We start from the raw sequence: 19,247 nt of genomic DNA on the forward strand, positions 1-19,247 counted from the left end.
ACCTCCCCAAGCCCCCCATCACTGCTGTCCCCCATCCTCACCCCATCCCTTTCTCTCTCCCACTCCCCTTGCCACCCTCGGAGCTGCCCCACCGGCCTCCCCTGACCCCAGAGGGGCTCTCAGCACCCCCTCCCGGAGCATCCCCCGCCTGGTCCCGTCCCGTCCCACACACCTGGGCGAGGAGCCGCTCCACTTTCTCCTGCATCATCGCGTTCAGCTGCTCCAGGGAAAAGCCGGGCAGCGGCGGGAGCGGAGCGGCGGCGGCCGACGACCCCCCTCGGGCTCCCTCGATGGCCTCCAGCCTGGCCTGGAGGTCGCTGGTCCGCACCCCCAGGTAGAGGCAGGATGCGGCCGCCAGCGCCGAGAGGAGGGCGGCCAGCCCCGAGCCGCACGGCCGCGGGCAGCGCTCCCCGGAGCAGCCCGGCCGCTCGCTGCCATCCCGTCCTGCGGCTCCCCGGCTCTTCCCCCGCATGCTTTCGCACCCTTCAGCTGCGGCAGCTTTTATTTCCTTCCCTCCGCCCCCCATGGAGGCGAGTAGTTTGCAAACAGCGGCAACAAAACGAAAAGAGCGATAAGAATAACGACGATGATGATGGTGGTGGTGATGGTAATAAACGGCGGGGAAACGAAATAACGGGAAGGCGGGACGGCAAGAATCAAGGCGAAAAAAAATAAATAAAAATTAAAAAAAAAAATAAAACCACAAAAAAACTGGGCGGACAGCTGGCTGTCGCACTCGGAGGGGGCTCCCCCCGCAGCCCCCCGGGGGTCGCAGGCTCCGGAGCGGGTCGAGCCCCCGCGGCTGCCGCCCGCCCGGTGCTGGGAGCGCTCTGCGGCCGCCGGGCCACTTGTCAGAGGGGTTTGGGGCGGGAGGGAAGCCCCCCCCCGCTGCTCCTCTTCCTCCCTCTCCCCCTCCTTCTTCCCTCTACTCCCTCCCAGGGCCGCCGGACTTGTTGCTCCCCCCCGCTCCCCACCTGCCTGCGGGCTCCCCGGGGCGGGGAAGCCCCCTCCCCTCTTTTCCCCTCCCCTTCTTCGTTAGCATAATTTATTCACCTGGGCGGGGGGCGTTTTGCATAATGTATGCGCGGCGCGCCCCCGCGGTGGCGCGCCCCCGCGGTGGCAAGCCAGCGCTGGCCGAGGGTGGCCTCCGCCGGGCTTCCAGGGCGAGCAGCCCGCTAGCCCCCGGGGCCACCCCGCATCAGCCCCGCGCCGAGCTCAGCCGCGGTGCCCGGCGGTGCTCGGGGGCTTGGTACCATCCAGTGGACGAGCAGCAGCTGTGCAGTGCGCTTACACCGCCTGAAGGCGATAAACGGGAGGGGAGAAATAAATTAAAAAAAAAAAAAAAATTAAAAAATAAATAAAAAATAAAATAAGGATGCCAAGGCTCAGCCTCGCTGCTTTTGCTGCCTCCTCGCAAGCCGGAGGCAGAGGGAATCCGGGACATGCGCGCCTTCGGTGCCAGGGAGCCTGCTTCTTATTTCGCAGCCATGATGGTGCCAAAGGCATCTATTTGGGATCGTGGCTGAGATTGAAAACAGACTTCTGTAGCGCTCTTGAGAATGCTAACTGGGCAATGAAAGAGATGATATCCCTTTTTTCCCCCCTTTAAAAAACAATAGTATGTTTTTATGCTTTTTATCAATGAAGATTTAGCGGTTTTGAATCACTGAGAATAACTGGGTATCTGGAGTCAAACCCCTACTCCAGGAGTAAAACAGTAAAAACAGTTAGCCTGTAACTGCTGGTAGGCAGGAACTGTACCACTTGGATGCTCCTGGTCATGGTTAAGCTGCTATGCCACCTAAATCCAGGTTCCAAAACTCTTGAAATGCTCAGAAGGCCGCGTTTGTGCCTGGCAGCTGAGGTGGAGCAGTGACACAGATGCACCAAGCGGGCTGAGAGCATGCACAGGCAGAGCAGCAGAGCCCGCAGAGCCTCAGCGGCCTGTCTGGAAGAGCAGCAGAAGACGGGAAGGGATTTTAATTGCAGCCTCCTGAGGTGCTGGTGAAGGCAGAGCTGAGGCAACCCTGCTTCCCGATGCAGAGGAGCACCCCCGTTTGAAGATCCCCATCTCCATGCGCTGCCTTCCAGCAGATCCCAAGCGCGGCTGGGATGGAGGTGCTGACGCAAGATGCTGCTGTTTGCAGGGCACGGCTCCGCGTTTGAAGACGTGCACGGTGCCTGCAGATAAGGATTTTCCACCAGACAGGACGAGCGTCTGGAGTTCTTCCCATATTTCTATGTCTACAGCAGGTCACGTTCTGGCTGACCAACCCGCGATCCGCGACTGGATTTCTTTACCAGATACAACATAAGCTTGCCATTAGAATTAGGCCAAAAGTAAGCCTTCCTCTGCCGAAATGACAGGCCATGTTCTGCTTATAAAATGTTTTGTATAAATGGTCAAGAACAGCAGGAGGTACAGGGTAAGGACAAGTAGAAAGCAGAGTCTGGGACTGAGCATTTGAGCTGAGGTGACACAGATGAAGGATACAGGCTCCAAGAGTCACCAGCCGTCATGCACGCTCCAGAACAGACCTGAAATCTCTGTTCCAAATGTTCCTGCTTCCAAGCTGCGCCTTTACATTATTCACTGCACGTTGACATGAACTGTAGCTTCAGTCAGATGCATCTTCCATTCCTCTTGTTCCTGCCCAGTTCACCCTCTGTGCCTCTTGTGCCCTAATTTTTGGAGTGCCCTATTTTTTTGGAGTTTTTCTTCCACCTTTGTCAACCTATGTAGGTAAAACGTGAGGTGGAAGTGGAATCCAGCACTTCTGTGACTTGCCGTGCTGCTCAGCTGCCTTACATGTTACGCAGTACAGGATTTCCCAAAGAGCTGCTCGTCTTACCTGCCAAGATGGCACAGGACCACCAGAAAACCAGAACATTTAACTGTTTTGGAAGAAAAAAAAAAAAAAAAAGGGAAAAGCATTTCATTTTCAAATATCCAAATAGATTGCCTCCTGCCACTTTAAATTTAATATAAGCACATTAAAGTACAGCATACATGATGCAGTACATTAATATACTTAGCAGATGGATAACACTTACTGGTGATTTAATGCTTAGATATACTCATTTCACATCTACTGTACAAACACTCCATATATTTGAATCTTTAAGTCAGACTTATCTTCAGACTAGAGGCAATTGAGTCACATGAGCATAGGATTTAGTTTATTAGTTCCATAACCTTGCTGGTATTTTGGCAAACCTGATAAAAATAATAAAAATAATAATAACAAAAAACCCTTGCATCTGGATTTTAATATATTTCACAGGATTTCCTTTTTCCACATGATGAAAACAGTTCTCCTAGACCCACAAACTGACTGATTCAAGACAAAATTCAGACACTGTATATCATTTTTTACTAAAATTCACGAGCATTTTTCATGTGAATGTATTACAAAACACTTCATAACAGATACACTGACTACCTTGCATTTTTCATAGCCTCAAATACTTGCTCTAAAATGCAGCCGACGCTTGGGACGTTCTGGCAGGGCTTTCACTGAGCGGAGAGCCATAATCAGAAAGGGAACGAGGAGACCAGACTCGAGAAGCTCAGAATAAAACAAGGCTTCCTTGCCCTGACTCCAGGCCAATTCACATCCCTCGGTTCCCTGCTCTGTTTATCTGTCTGTAAGCAAAGGCTGCTGGAATTGGAGGGTCTTTGTGGAGGACTGTGAGGATGAAGTTGGGATGGAGAGTTTCTGAGCCTGCAAAGCCCTGTATTAACACACAAGTTTACTCATACGTCTAGCCAGACCCAGATCAATAGGATCAGTCATGAAAGCAATCCTGCACGTGTGCTGGAGTGTTAGGAGGACACAGAAATGCTAAGATGAGGGTCAAGATGTACGATCCAGCATAAAAAGCAAAGGATACAGCATGGGATTTTTCTACGTCTTGTTAATTCCCAATTTCTGTTTTTTTTGTTTTGTTTTGTTTTGTTTTTTGTTTGTTTGTTTGTTTTGTTTGTTTGTTTGTTTGTTTTGGTTTTGGTTTGTTTTGCTTTGCTTTTGTTGTTTTGTTGTTGTTGTTGTTCTTTTGTTGTTGTTTTGTTTTGTTTTGTTTTTCTCCTATTATTTTATGTGAGGTCATTACTAAATAATTTCAGTATTCAGAAACAGTTACATTTAAGGAGAAGTTTTATTTCCTGGAGAGATGACTACAATAAATGGGAAGAGGGATCACAATGGAAACCATTAGTAGATTTGAGGATATTTTTATGCCCCAGCACATGGGCAAAAAATACTAGAAAAGTGAAGATGAAGAGCACAGGACATTGGCAATTATATCTTTGTGGCAATCATGATAATGCAGATAACTAACATCTCTATAAGTACTGTCAGCGATTTACATCCTTAAAACAGGTTAGTTGTAGCAGGAATTCTTCCCTTGGCTCAGTGGCCAGTGTCCTCCAAACACTTTAAAACAGATGAAGTCTGGTGTTGTTGGGTGTGTTGTTTTTTTTTCAGTTTTGGATAAGAAATAACTATCATTATTATTCCAAATAATACATAATTATGATAAATAAGTACAAATGAAAAGGAATAATACTAATTCCAGCTAGCTTATTGGAATAAAATAACTTCTTACAATCACTCCATATTCAGGAATGTGATTTATTCTAAACTGTCTTCCTCAGCTCTGCTTGGGGCCTTGTTCCTCTCTCTAACCAAATTACCATGGCGAAAACAAGTGGAAATCCTTATCAGGATGTCTGGTACCCTTGTGCTTTTTTTTTTCAGCTCCCCTTCTTGCTGCTATTACTGATTCCTCAGTCCTCTTGGGGTCTCTATTTTATGTTGCTAGCTCTGAAGAAGGCAGTGGTGGGCTCTGAAAACCAGTCTTTTCCAAGCAGTGGTTCAGTCTCTCACTGTTAGGATATTTTGAACAGATCTAAGTTGGATTCAACAGAAATCCCAGTTTTAGTACTTGTTTGTTTGTTTGTTTTTCTCCACTAATCTCCAGTTTGGCTACCTCTGTCAATGTTGGTCCCCTCTTCACTGTTCAAATACAATTTCAAAATGCTATGTCATTAATAGTAGAAGATTTAACCCACTTTCAAAGGACATGAGCATTTAAAAAATAATAATAATACTGAAATTCTTTGGGAAGGAGAATGGGCAAGCACACTCATGATGTCTGGACAAAAATTAACTCATTATCATGAAAATGATACTGGGCACTGGGCACATACTCTGAGAGCCATAGCCCCACAGTACACTGGCAGTCAGAAGTGTCTGAAACCCAATCAGGAAATTTAGGACATTTTTCCTTTCCGCGAGTAGAGAGATGAAGGAGGCCAGGATGGAGATATTATCAGCTAAAGAATCCATAGATCTCCTGTAGATTTCACAAGTATTTATGCGAATAAGCAAAATAAAGTAGCCCGGCTGCTTGGGATTACAGGTCCCGGCCTTGTGTCTGCATCATCTCAACCGCCAGGCCTCCAGCTGCCAGACAACTCGCTGCGTCTTTCAGGGGCACAAATTCTTCAAATTGCTGTCACTGACTTCTTGTAGCTGTCATATGCTTAATGCGACTTCTATTATTTTTATGTCAAAGGCAAACCCAAGCTGTCTTGCCCTCCAGTTTGCTGTGCCAGTAAGAAAATTTGAGTCCTTGATGACAGTGCTGGCTGTGGAGGCCCAGCTTGGTGAGGTTAGCCTTGAGGGAGCAAGGGGCCATGAGGTGACCTGTTAATTTACCATCCTCGGTGTCAACCATGCTCCTTAGCCACAGATCTCTTCTGTGGGGCTTCTGTTGTCCATAGCCCTGCTTTTCTTCTCCCTAACCCACAGCTCTCTACACGTTCGCTCCCCAGCAACTCGCCGTGTTGCGTTATAGACGTCTGCTTAGGAGTTAATGTCAGCTTTCCTGTTCCTTTATCTTTCCAAGATTGCACTGTCAAAACCGGTCAGCTGAAATGTACGCGAGTTAAATGCCCGCTCTCATTCTCTCAGAGAGTTGAGAGAGATGTTGTCTTTATAGGAGAGCAGGAATACATCAGCACCTGGTCGTGTAGGACCTACAGTAAACATCAGTGAGGGTGAGGGCTGATAAAGGGGGAAGCAGGGACAGAAGGGTGACCCTGTGATAATGCTGCAGAAAGCAGTAATTTTTGGAGGGAAATAAGAGGAAGGGGAATTTGTTCTGGACTACCTGGCAGGCTGAAGCCAGCTTATCTGGGCTCAGCAGACGACAAGATCTGCCCTCTACCTGATGCTGGGGATGTCTCACAGCAAGAAAGTGTGCCAAGTACTTAAGGAAGAGTTTTCCAGCTGAGAGCTTTGTTCTGGGTTGGTTAAAGCCTCTCAAAACTTGTCCTTCTGGCTGTTTCTGGTTCAGGACAGCGAGGGTCTAAAATTACAGCAGTCCCTGTTGCAGGGTCAGAAGCAGATCCCAGCGGGCTTTGGGAGCCACATTCCCCCGGTGGGGCAGGAAAGGGAATGTTTTTGATCACTGCGGCTGAAGTATTTTCTGCTTGATGTGGAAGGCCAGGTGATGTGAGCAGAGACAAGGCGTGCAGAAAAGCCCTCTGGAGAGGGGTCTGCTCTGCTTGGGGTCTGTTCTCCTGGGTGAAACAGAGGAAGAAATGTTTCGGGAGAAGACTTCTCCATGGGTACTTACTCATATATCTGCTTTCTGACACACACATACCCCAAATCACTTTTCCAGTGGTGTTTGTTTGTTTGTTTTCCTGTCATCGTATTTAGATAAACCCTCCTCCTAGAACAGAACGGAGCTTTGTGCATAATTCTTCATTAACACTGAGCATGGACTTGCATCCATTTAGGAAATCCCATGCTCTCCGTTTTCTGTTCCATCTTACCCTAGAGGATAGGTTGGTTCTACTGGATTTTCCTGTATTTTTCCATCATCTGTGATTGCAAGTGTTTGAGACTTATTAAATGTAAAAGCTCTTTGATATCAGCTGGAGCACAGCTGAGGATTAAGCCTGCCCCTCAACGCTGGCTCTGCTGCTGGTGTGTGTAAATCCTGCACAGGAATCACTCCCTTCCACAGAAATCGGCCATAGCCTGTGCAAAACACAGCAGATGCTTTGCCAGACAGATTTGAAAGGAAGTGAAGATACCTTTTCCAATGAACTTCGTGACAAGTATAAAATCCGGCATCAGTGCTGCTCCCCGCAGGAAGCCAGCAAGGAGGTATCCATAACTCACAAAACATGTCCTGAAATCCTCAAGGGATGCGAGCAAGTGCCTGTCAACCTTCTGCCACACAGGAGAGGATGGGACGGAGCTATGATGTGCCCAGACACCACTCTGCACACTGGCATATGGGCAGGGAGTCCGCCTCCAGGAGTCAAACTAAGGCTGACCCCCTAGGCTAACCTGAGAAACCCCTCAGCATCGCAGTCCTAGGTGCTATGGCTGCAGGCAGTCGCACATCAATCTCCAGAACACAAGAAATACGTAAAAGTTACCAAGACCAAAGGAAACTGGTAGTATCAGTCATCAAACGGGTAATAAAATTTGGCTGTAAGGTGGGAATCTACTTTTTTCTGGCAGTGCTCTAATATTTTGCTGCCAAGGTTTCATCAGCTGTACTATATGTTTTAGTTATTTGAGTCTCCATTAACATGTCTGTTCTGGAACTAATTTTTAGGTGGTTTACCCACAGGAATACCCAGCCCATGTGCTTAAAATAAAATGGGATATATATATATATATACATATAAATGTAGGGAGAGGGAATTTAACCTTTTTTTGCAAGTGATAGCGTGCCTGTATATGATTACAATGTGCAAAAAATACTCCAAAGCCTTTCCCTCAATCCGTGTTTATAGGAAAAGTCCCATATACTTCCAAAAGAGCAAAGAGTTCTGAAACCAGTGCCATAAATCAGCTGTAAGGCTCCATGCCCTACAAGCGTGATGTAAAGCTTCCTGCGCTGGCTCTTGTTTAGGGAGCCGTGCTGCGGGCTGCCAGGACTCGCGATAACCGCGCTCCTGCTCTGGTTTTAGGGGAGCTGCCTGTTGCCTTAGTGATTTCATCTGGAGGATGGTTCATTTTGTTGTGTTGTGGGTTTTTTTTGTTTGTTTTGTTTTTATTTTTTTATTTTTATTTATTTATTTATTTATTTTTAATTCTGATTTGAAAAAATCTGTTGACAAAGTGACAAAGCAATGCTGATAAGCCAGGGGCAGGCTCCCGTTAGTGCCACTCGCACCCTTGCGAATCAGGCAGCTCTGCAGGACCCGGCTTCCCGGGGGAGCCTGTCAGAGCACCGCTCCTTCCGGACTTGAGGTTAACACATATTGATTTTCTGCAGTCAGGAGATGAGACCCATCAGAAATAAGCACGCTCTGGGTTTACTTCCCACCTTTGCTGTCATTGCGGCAGAGTTTATCCCTTCTCCAGCTGCGGCCACCCTTCTGCACCATCCAGCTCTGCAGGCTGCTCGAGCTCTCCTGCTGAGCACCCACGGGGCACTGACCCCTCACGTCTTCCTAAATGCCTCCAGCAAGCTCTTAGCTCAATACAAATATCTGCGGTGCTGTCTCTTGAGTTATTTTCTTTCTGGCTAAACAAAAAGGTGTGCAAGGATGTGCCTCTTCCTTGCAGCATTTATCACATGGCATGGCAAACAGGGGAAGGGACATTCTTTACAGAAATGTGCTGCCAACTGTGCGTGTATCTTTGCAGTTATCTGCTGGCCAGAGTGAGTGGTAGCTGTTTGTTATGGGCTACATATTTAATGCACGTCAAGGAGATCTACTAGAGGCAAGGAAGCTACCCGGATTTAGGGTATGGCCCTTACATCAATTATCTCTTTATTTCCTCTGTTTTATTGGATTTATTTTATTTTCCCAGTGGCTCATGCTGTGCATCTGTACTCCACATTTCTTTACAGCTTAAGCAGCTACTTTCAGCTACCTCTTGTGCTGCTCCAAATAGCAGGGTCCTATTTAAGCACATAAGGGTCTCTGTTCTTTCCCCACGAGCTGTGTATTTAAGTCCCATTAATATTAAATAGGATTTGAGGGAATACGTTCAGGGAGAATAGACCTCTTAAACACCTTCTTTTACCATACCTATTTTATTTCTTTGGCATTTCTCACCTCTTGAAGTTATTTTCTTATTTCCCTGTCTATACAAGCACAGACCACATCTCACCCGACTAGCAAGACCCCTTGCCTTGCCTTGCCTTGCCTTGCCTTGCCTTCCCTTCCCTTCCCTTTCTTTCCCCTCCCTCTGCTGAGGTCTCTCAAGCAAGCCAGGCATACAGTGTTTTCATTTGCACTTCCATTTCAGAGACACAGTTTGGTTCCTCACTAAACCCATTTCCATTCAGAGACCAAAACTACTTTTCCTCCGGCTTGCCCTGAAAAGGAACACGCACTTGCCTGAAACTAGAAGAAGATACAAAACTAGCACAAAGGCTCGTTTTCTTATTAGCCTTCTTTGAGTTGTTGACAAAAATTAAAATAATTTTACATTATCTTTCATCCTTACCTTTCCACAACTAACCGACGTGTGCCATGGGACATAGGGCTGAGCAGCCCTGCTGGGTGGAGGGCCGACCGTAGGTCCTCTTGAAGAGGAAGCTCTTTGAAATGAATCCAGTCTCTGCCATAGGCAGTGCCACTGATTTGTGGCAACCACTACGGTGGGCAGAATTAGAAGTTAATACCCAGTCTCGTGTGCTGTTTTGTTCTTGGAATGACGGCCCGAGACAGAAAGTGCCATTTCTGCACATAGCCAGTGTAATGAACAGCATTTCTGTACTCAGATGAACCGTTTAGCTTCAGTCTCTGATTCAATTGTTTTTCCATCATCCCAGAATGAACTGCTAAATGAGTTGAAAATCTGTTCTGAGATGTCTTTTCTGTGGTACTAATTGCTAACGCAGTGAAATGGAGTATCAGGATGGAGGAGGATAGAAGGTCACTTGCATACAATTTAATTTAAAAAAATGGAGATATGTGATTTTGGGGATGTTGCAATTTATCATGGATTAATTCTGCTTTAATCACCTGTAAATAGCTTCCAAAGATGCCTGTACAACTTCATACTTTACAGTTACCTGAGTAGTATGCTAGTCACAACTTTTAGCTTTGGGTGACAATTTCAAGGTGTCTCCAGCTTAGTCATTACCACTGTTGCAAAGCTTGTTAGTTAATTTCATCTATCTCGGGTGCCTGTGACATGAATCTGTAATTGTACAGGGCCAATTAACCTTTATTTCCCAGGTGAGCAGGTAGTTGACTGTGTAATGAAGGAGTGCTAAAAGAAAGCATCATTTGAGCTGGAAGAGGTACAGCAGGAGGGCGAGAGAGACCGAGGAGCCCATCATGCCAGGTACCTCCTAAGGGGTGTGCATAACAAATTTTGAGCAATACACACTGACACCAGTAATCACCCGTTTGCTTTTTGCTCTTTTTAACTTTTTCCTCTTGTGAACCATTAACTTTTTCCTCTTTGTGAGCACCACAAAGCAAGCCCTTCGGTTTGTGCTCACGGAGGCTCAGGCTTTGTTTCTGTCCTTATTTCCCTGTCATATTGTTGGTGTTTTCTTCAGCTGTTGAGCGGGGCTGTGCCGCCAGCAGTTTGCAGATGTCTCTGAATGAGCTCTGATCCTCCTCTGCGAGGCAGATGCCGTGGGTGCCGCTCCTGCTGTAGGTGCATGGGCTGGGCCACAGGGAAGGAAGGCTCCTCTGAAACCTGGTGCCCAGAGCCAGGGTTGCACAAGAACCTCTTTAATTTAAAAAGAGAAAAGGAAGAGAGAAGTTTGTGCCTTCCGGATTTTGGAAGAGGTTTAAAATGCAAGTGCTAAAGGCTGAGACCACAAGCGAACATGAAAAGAAATTTGTTTTGTGTACTTTGAAGATTCATAGACAGTTCCGTGATATTTTTACGAAGACCTGCCTGATTCATGCTTTTTGAATACTTCTTGTTGGTGGAGCAGCTGATTTACCTTCTGATTCACTCTCACGGACGTTAGTCCCTCAAACACGTTTAGTAATGCAGGCAGCACATAAGGAGGCAGAAGGTTTGGGTTATTCTGAAATTTACAGGGAGTCACATCGAGGAAAGGAGAAGAAGGAGAGCAGAGCAGAGCAGAGGAGACCCCCTCCTGCCCAGCAAGCCAAGGACCCCTCACAAGAGCCTTCCTTCTGCACGAGGGGAGCGCACCGGGCTGTTTCTTCTCTGCATCTGCACTCCCAAGGGAACAGTGCAGGGAGGAAACAAGATGACTCCTCCTCGCTTAACGGGCTGGAAGAGGGGATGATTATCCCCAGTATCCAGGAGAGCTGTTAGTCAGCACGCTATTAAATAAAATCAGGTAATTGTCGCATGACGCGTTTCTGTGCCGCCCACTGCGCTCTGTAAGCAGACGGGGAGCTGCGCTAGCACGCGGTCAGCGTGTAAGGTGCCACACGGAGCACTGCACGCAGAGACAGCACGTGAGCAAACCAAGCTTTTCTGCATCACCAGGCCACCAACAGAGAGGCTGGAGGGAGAGGGGCACCTTTCGGCAACGCCCCTGCCTGCAGCAACAGCAAGAGGTGCTGAGCAGCTGCGGCCGCACCAGCCTGGGCATACATTACCGCTTTAGATCAGGCCATGAGCATGCTTTGGAAGTAAATCTCCTGATTATACCCCATTTCCAGGCAGCTGGGGCACACGTGGGCCAGGGGCCTTGCTGGTGGAGCCAAACCAGATGATGCCGCCGGGGGTGAAGCCCCCAAAGCCTGTGCAGTGTTGGGGCAGGGGGAGCACCAGTGGCTCTGCCCTACGGCTGTGCTCTGCCTGTAGTGTGTGCATGTTTGTGTAATGTAGTGAAGCTATTACGTTATTTTTAGGCCCGGTTTTCACACGTGAGGTGTGAACATGGGCTTCGTTTTGATTTCAGAGGTGTGACTCTTCCTCCACAAGCTGTTCTAAATACGTGCCTCAGTGTTTAATATGCCAAAATAAATGTTCTGCTACATTCTGATTCTGTTTCGGATTTTGCTTCTGAGTTTTAAGCCAGTAACATGCACAATGACAAATTTAATAGCAGCATTCAACAGCGTCAGATACATGATATTTCATGGCAATGTTGTTTTGGTCATCTTTCTTCTTCCACTTCATTAAGTTATTGGCTCACTCAGTGTTAAGAAAAATAAGGAAAAGGGAAAGTCTTAGAAAGAAAGAGGCATTTAAATCCCCAATATGAACCCAAATCCTTGGCCAAAAGCTTTATTAAGGACTACTTTTCAGTTAAGTTTCAGGAAAAGCCTCCTATTTTTTAGTAAGACTTCTGACCATGCCGATAAAGGTCCAGCAATCATCACTGACTTTGGTTACTTAAAACCTCAGCCGCTCAGGTAGCCACCAAAACAGCTGAACTCTTACAAGAACAGCTTCTAGTATTGTTTAAGTGGAACGCAAACCCTATTCTAGAGTTTCTAGAGCCAAAAGTCCCAAATGCCACATCCAGATGGCCCAGGGGGCCCACGCTGCCCACCGCTGATCCTCAGGTGACATGGGGCCCGGGCACCCGCACGTCGCCCACCTGTGCTCTCTGGCAGGTGATTTCCAAGCAACGAGGCCACTTCAGGCCCAAATCGTCCTCTCTGCTGCTGCATGGAGGCACCAGACACGGCTGCTGCTATCAGGAGGGAGGGAAAATGGGTCTGGGGGAGGGTGGGAGGAAGGCGGCTGTAAAGGAAAGGAGCTTGTACCAACACTCTCCCCACAGCCCCCTCGATTCCTGCACATCAGCTGGTGGGTGCTTAGAGATGCTCTTTGAGGAAAATTCAGGGATCTGACTCCATTCACGTCACAGCAAATGAGATTAGCATGAAAGAGGAAAGATCCCAGATGCTTGCTCTCCTTGCAAAAGAGCAAATGCTCTTGCGTTATTTTCTAGACGAGGTAATTGTAGCACCTGCCTCTGCTGAGTTGTGTAACGATGCAGCTCACCCTTACAGTGACCTTCAAAGAAAAAAAAAGAAAAAAAAAAAAAAAAAAGAGGAAATAGCTTGTATGCAGAAATACCTATAACATCTTGCAAAAAAAAGACTCTGAAGAGAGATTGCCTGCTGGCTATACCGTATATGAGGGAAGTGGGGGGCTGGGATTTCATCCCGGATTCTCACACCATTCCTCTTTTACAACCAAAGAAGGTGGCTGGTTTCTGCTTTTCCTTAGCTGCTTTTCCTGCGGCTGGGCTTGTAGCCTGACGAGGAAAGTGGTGCAGCTCTTCATCCCTGCTACATCACTGCTGCAAAGGCATCATGAATACGCACCAGAGAGGAAAAAGGGACTGCCCAGGTGAGAGCCGGTGGCAGTGCAGCGAAAGGAGGCCTTGCTGTGCCTGCTGACCCTTACCTACTACAAGCTGCTGCAGGAAGGCCTGTTTCTGGCAGTGCCAGGCTGTGTGGCAGCCGTGCTGCTCACAGAAGGGGCAAAGCAGCTCCTTTTTCTCCCTGCGGCAGGCATTCCCGCAGAGGCAGAGAGCCCGGGGGCTGCCAGCTGCTCTGCCCTTTGCTGCTGGAAGAATGCGGCCAAATCTGAAAAGTTGTCACCAGGCTGGATCCACGACACACCTGTCTCCCCTGTCAGTCTCCCACAGCCAAGTCTCTCAGGGGCTTAAAACCTCAAGCCATAAAAATGGGATTTAACTAGACTTACCCTAGAATGCAGTATGTAACATACATGCTCCATATGTCCCGGGACGGGAATGTCCTTCTAAACCGTGATATGTAAACAAGACAGCAGCTGCGGAATGGCATGAGGTGTCCCGCGTTAATTCAGAGAAGAGTTAGACAAAACTTCAGAGGAACATTCCTTTTTATTAAATACCTTCATCCAGAGCAATGGGAAGAATGTGCGAGGGGATCAGTGTCATCTCCCTTTTTATGAAGTGGCAGAGCGGTGGGAAACCCTTTAGATGGATGAAAATGGCTCCTCCAGCAATGAGAATGGGAGAAAATCTTTCCCTTTCTCATGTCGTTAACAGTCTTGTGTCTAGTCTGGGAAGACAGCAACTCGGTAAGCTCCCAGAGCTCACCTTTTGTAGGTCAGCAGTGTGGGAGCCCTGGAGGAATGTACTCTGGTAAATGTACGGGAACGGCTGGCTGCAGCTGAATCAGTTGTTGCCTCCCTGGAGATAAGTGTTTGTCTGTCCTTTTTTTTTTTCCTCTTTCTTAAAGTCTAAATAAGACATTGCCGTAACGCAGAGAAATTTCCTGATACTTCTAGTAAAAGCTTGTGTAACAAATGCAGTAACAAGCACTGGCTCAAAGAATCACTTTTTCTATTACTTAGCTGAACTGAGAGGAGAAGGATTGTAGTTTTGCATTTGTTCCTTTGGTGGGCTTTTTTTTCTTTCCCCCCCACATGAACACAAATATATTAACCTCTGGTTAAAGAAAAGGCTTTATTTAACTATAAATCAAACATCTTTGCTGTTTTTTTTTTCCCCCGTTTCCTTTATTAAACTTGGATAAATTGAAGCTAAGCATCTCCAAATCACAGGTCAAGATGCTTGACCATTCTTTTAAAAAAAAATCCCTAAAGCATCCCAGTGGTTTGATTAATTTGACTTTAACCTGAAAATAATTAGTTCTACCGAGCTTTCGTTATTGGTTAATAAAACTTCTAGCACTACAAATTTCTTCTCTTCTAGGTACTATACACTTACTGACTTTTGTAACAGACACCAAAATTTATTATCCTCCTAGGCAAATATTGACCAAGACAAGAGGTCAATATGAACCTGTCAGATCAATAAATCTAACCACTCACATGCACAGAAGTTAACCTGCTTATGCTTACTTTAAAACAAAACAAAAACGAAAGCCAAGATTATCAAACTTGAAAATGCTGAAGCTCAGAAATATATTTATTTATCACACCCTTCGCAAAACTAGCAGCGAGTCTTTGCTTGTGACACGGATGTTAAAAGTTAAGGCTGTTAAAATCTTATCTACTTAGAGCTGAGCAGAAACTAGGGATCATCATCACCCGGACAGTTTTCACTTGAGTATTTAAAAGAACATTTGACTTGTGATTTTAGTGCCCGTGTGAGGGCATACAGGGTCAAAAGTGAGAATTAAGCCCTCTCTCTCCAAATATACCAGCTCTGCAAAATGCCCTGGCTGAACCCATTTGCACTGACATGCTGATAACTCGGGGGAAGAAAGAAAACTCTTGCAGAGGGCAGGAGAGATTTTATCAGAGCAATTTCTTCAAAGCCCTGGGTAGGAAGCCAAAACCTGCATTTGTGAAGATTTTCAGCGAGGAAACAAGTACAATGTGTCCATCCTAAAGAGCTTTCCACATGCAATGATGGAGCAAGCAAGGTTTCCCGGCAGTGGTTCCAGCTCCCACTAAAATCTGCAATTTATGATGGCCTCATGATGAAAAGTTAGTGTGCTGGCTGAGTTGCAGGGAAATGGGCATTCACCTAATCACGCTTTCAGAGGGGATTTTGAAAAGAATTTCCCACTTACTGCATTAATAACCCTGTGTTTAAAAGAGGTACAGTCCAGAAGCTGAGAGCGGAGGTAGACCAGTTCTCTTTCTCCTCTGCAAAGCACATCACTGAATAAAGCATTTAAGGTCTCTGGACCCTTTATTTTAATGTCTAGAACTCAAGCAACATCCTTGCTGTGGATTATCTGTGAGCTGGAAGTGCAAATTACCATGCAAATGAGTACCCTTATTAACAGAACGGCAACAAAGTCTTTTCAAGAAAAGAGAGGGGTAGCAGGCAAGGAGAAAAGGTTCCCGTGGGTCAGCTATGGGGTTAGCAGAGGGAATTCACGACTTGGAGCTGAACCATCAACAACCTCTCTCCACTCTCACAATGGGGCATTGTTCAAGCATCTCCGTGATGTCCTCGGCTAATAATGGTGTATTCTCTTTGAGTAGCCTGCCCCAGAAACTGTATAGATTAGACATTGAGTCCCACACACTTTAGCCAAGGGGAAAAGAGAGAAAATGTAGAAAAGCTGGGCTTGCTCTTTCATTCCTTCACTGATGAGGGCAAAGGAATAACACAAAGCATGCAAGAAAATATTCTTAATAAGGTGTCTAAGCTGGTCGTGAAAAGGGGAGGGGAACTACAGCTGTAACACTACCAGTTTGTTCCTAGCTTTCAACATTGGGATCACGGTTTTATTCTCTGCCCTTCATATTAATGCAGCTTAAGTGGAAAAGGTTTGTGGAGTGCCATTTATTTCAGGTGTCGGCTGTAATCATGATCACCATCACTTGCACTGCGGCTATGGCCCTGCGTACCAGGATAGGGGTCCCCCATTCAGCCAGAACCTGGTGAAGTAGGACGGACATCGATCCTATCCCGAAGAGCTTAGCACCCAACCGACAGACAGCAAGCCTGAGACATAAAAAAATAAGCAGTGAGGAGGAGAAAGAGGTACTAAGAAGAGGTTTATAGCATTTCTGGGTTACAATGGAGAGCTCTGTACCCAGCCCAAGGTGTCTGAACAATTTAGAGGTGTTGAGCTTATAGTAAAATAAGTAGTTAAATGATAAAAGCTCTGCTCGGACACATCCCTGCGCATGCCAATCTCTAAATATGTGGTAAATCAGGGAGTTCAAGCTTAGGTTGCATTGAGGCTTGGCTTTTCTCACAAAGCTCTAATCTAACTGCTACCATGAGCTGCAGGAGAAGATAAAGCCAGTTGTGGAGGATGGAGGATATACAGCAGTGGATGCAGGGTGAGGAGCCACCATCTCCAGTGGTCTAACAGAGTGCTGAGAGCTCAGAGACCTGCAGGTGAGAGCAGGTGCAGCAGCCAGCAGGTCCTTGGGACATCTCAACAGTGAGCAGCTAACATGCTGCAAACTCCCAGCCCAGCTATCTCCTTTCTTCATGCCTTGATCCTACAGATGTGCCTCCTCAGCAGGGGGCAGCCAGGGAGAGCTCTTCCAAATGCCGGTGCTACCTCACGGACAGGGGCCTGGGTTTAGAAACAGGTGAAATGATTTATCGCTCAAAAATGACCCCTAATCTCCTGACATCGAGTCCTGTTCTCAGGGAGTCCGGCTGTGATAAACCATGGTCTTCTGGCTTTGTGAAAGGCCAGAAGAGCTGAGACTTTGGTCCAGTTATGGATCCGAATTTTGTAGCGGAGGCACTGCGGTAAATGGTGATGCTAGTGAAAAACAGCGCTTGCTGAAATGCATTAAAAACAGCACTTTAAAGAAAGAGGCTCTTAACAAACCCCACTCACTTCTGCAAAACGTTTGCTTTAATCCTACTGACGTTGCTGAGCCCCTTAATCCTGGAATTGTCTCGCTTCCTCGAGTCCACGCGGGCGGGGAACGATCTGGTCCTATAGAAGCAAACACATCCTTTTGGTAAGCGATAGGTCAAGCACGCCAAGTCTGTCACTGCCAGAGCGACAAGAGTGATGCTGCATGGAGAACACTAATGCACCCACGCTCATCCCGTCACGGAGGGCATGTCACTTTTAGCATTGAGAGCTGCTGATGTGGATAACATAAAAAGGTTTCTCTACCTTTCCCGTTGTGCTGGAGAGTATGTCACGCTGTCACATCACGCTGTTACGTGATCCGGTAATGAAACACCGTAATGCACTTGCACACGGAAGCAGCCTCAAGGATACGGAGAGTACATTAGCCCCAAATCGTCTGGCCTTGGGCAGCCTAAATCTCAACCTCGCGGATGCTTTCATGTCTTGCATAAATGCAAAAAGAAGTGCTTCTCAGAGGTGCTCCACCTGCTCCTCACTCTACCTGGTTTTACCTGTCACGGTTTGCAAACAAACATCCTTCCACAAGCACATCACACAAGCGTTCAGTGCTGCTGCAGTTATGTAAAGAAGCTGCAGTGTGCCGGTTTGCAGGGATGAAGCTGTTTTGTAAGTGGATGCTCCAATAGGAAACATCTGTCCTTTATTTACGGGCACGCTTTAAGCCCTTAGAGCACTGATTCTCTGCTCCTTCCTCTCTCCTTTCTCATAGTAGCCTATTCTACGCTTTGCCAACAATTTACAGCCTATTCTAGACGCTCTTCTCTAGTTTCCAGACCTGAAGTAAGCCACGATATTACTCAACACGCTGACATTTCTGATGCTTTGCATCTAAGGAAATGTCTGCTGATTTCTTTTCAGCTCAGACAAGATTAGTACGAAGCGAGCGAATTCCTCAGGACTCCGAGGTAGCCAGGTCACTCAGGCAGGGAATGATTTGGTATTACCATATCCCATTTGCAATGCTATCGTTACATGGTTGAATTGCAGTTTCCATTATAAGCCTCATTTTCCGGGGTTTGTAGCTCATCCGTAGCTGCCCATTAAGGTTGTCAGCCCTGCAACGAATATTATTCTAAGACCTTGTTAGAAAATTGGCTTAGCTTGCCTTTTTTTTTTTTTTTTTTTCTTTTTCGTTTCTTTTAAGAGATGAAGTATAAAAATAGATTTTAGATGTGGGTTGTGAAAATCTCAATAGATCGCAATGCCCTCACCAAAATATCACGGGTGCTTTGACGCACACCCTGGGCAAGCAGAGCCGCACAGACTGAAGCGTGGTTCCTGAATTCAGGTTAATTGAATATCTTGCTGCATCTTGTGTGCCACGCTGCTCCGTCCCTGCCCTTCCAGCTCCTATTAGAGACGCTCCCTATATTTAGCTTTCCCACACTAACCCCATTCGGTCTGCCTGTTGGACTCAGGCTCACAGCCTTTATTTGGTTTAGTTTTGCTCCATTTCAAAGGCAGAAACGAGCAGGGTTAAAAGCTCTCAGCACATCTCCAAGGAATGTAAAATAAATTCCACGCTCAGATGGTAGTTCGGAGCATTATCATTGTTTACAGCTGTGAGTTTCATCCTCCCTCTGCTACCAAACTGTATTTGCTTGTCCACCTATGCCTCCACTGAGCAAAAGGGATGGGGAGCAGGAGGTACTTTTTGTTCATGTTGCCAAGGTTGAGGGAAGAACTGTGCTCATGCTCTTGCACAAGAAAGCCGTCAACTTCTAGGATCCCTACAGCTTTGTGAAACCTGTATACAAGAAATGTGAGCCATATTTTTGGATGCCTTTCATCTTTCCTCAGGCTCTGGGGTCCATCTTTTTCCTGCAGCTCTCAAACAATGTGTCTTCTGATGGATTTCTCTAATTGCTTGATCCATTGCTGAATTTCTGTTGTGTGGAAGGGTTATCTCATTCCCTCCTGAGCTTGCCAGAGCTCCTCTGCAGCCACAGAAACTCTCCTTCGGATAGCGTGA

At 46.7% G+C, this 19,247-nt stretch overlaps 1 protein-coding gene across 14 annotated transcripts in view; it reads right to left on the bottom strand.

The window, feature by feature from the left end:
- Positions 1-1,273, bottom strand: part of COL25A1 (collagen type XXV alpha 1 chain) — a 304,146-nt gene extending 302,873 nt beyond the window's left edge. For 5 of the 14 annotated variants that reach the window (XM_068681943.1, XM_068681945.1, XM_068681948.1 and 2 more), the window contains exon 1: positions 173-1,270. The gene's annotated coding sequence lies outside the window, so the exon portion shown is untranslated. Of the gene's footprint in view, positions 1-172 lie in introns of all 14 variants that reach the window. The other 9 variants (XM_068681947.1, XM_068681946.1, XM_068681937.1 and 6 more) reach the window with 5 other exon arrangements.
- Positions 1,274-19,247: the final 17,974 nt, after the last annotated feature.

This window comes from Anas acuta, chromosome 4 (genome assembly GCF_963932015.1).
Source record: "Anas acuta chromosome 4, bAnaAcu1.1, whole genome shotgun sequence".
NCBI classification, from domain to species: domain Eukaryota; kingdom Metazoa; phylum Chordata; class Aves; order Anseriformes; family Anatidae; genus Anas; species Anas acuta.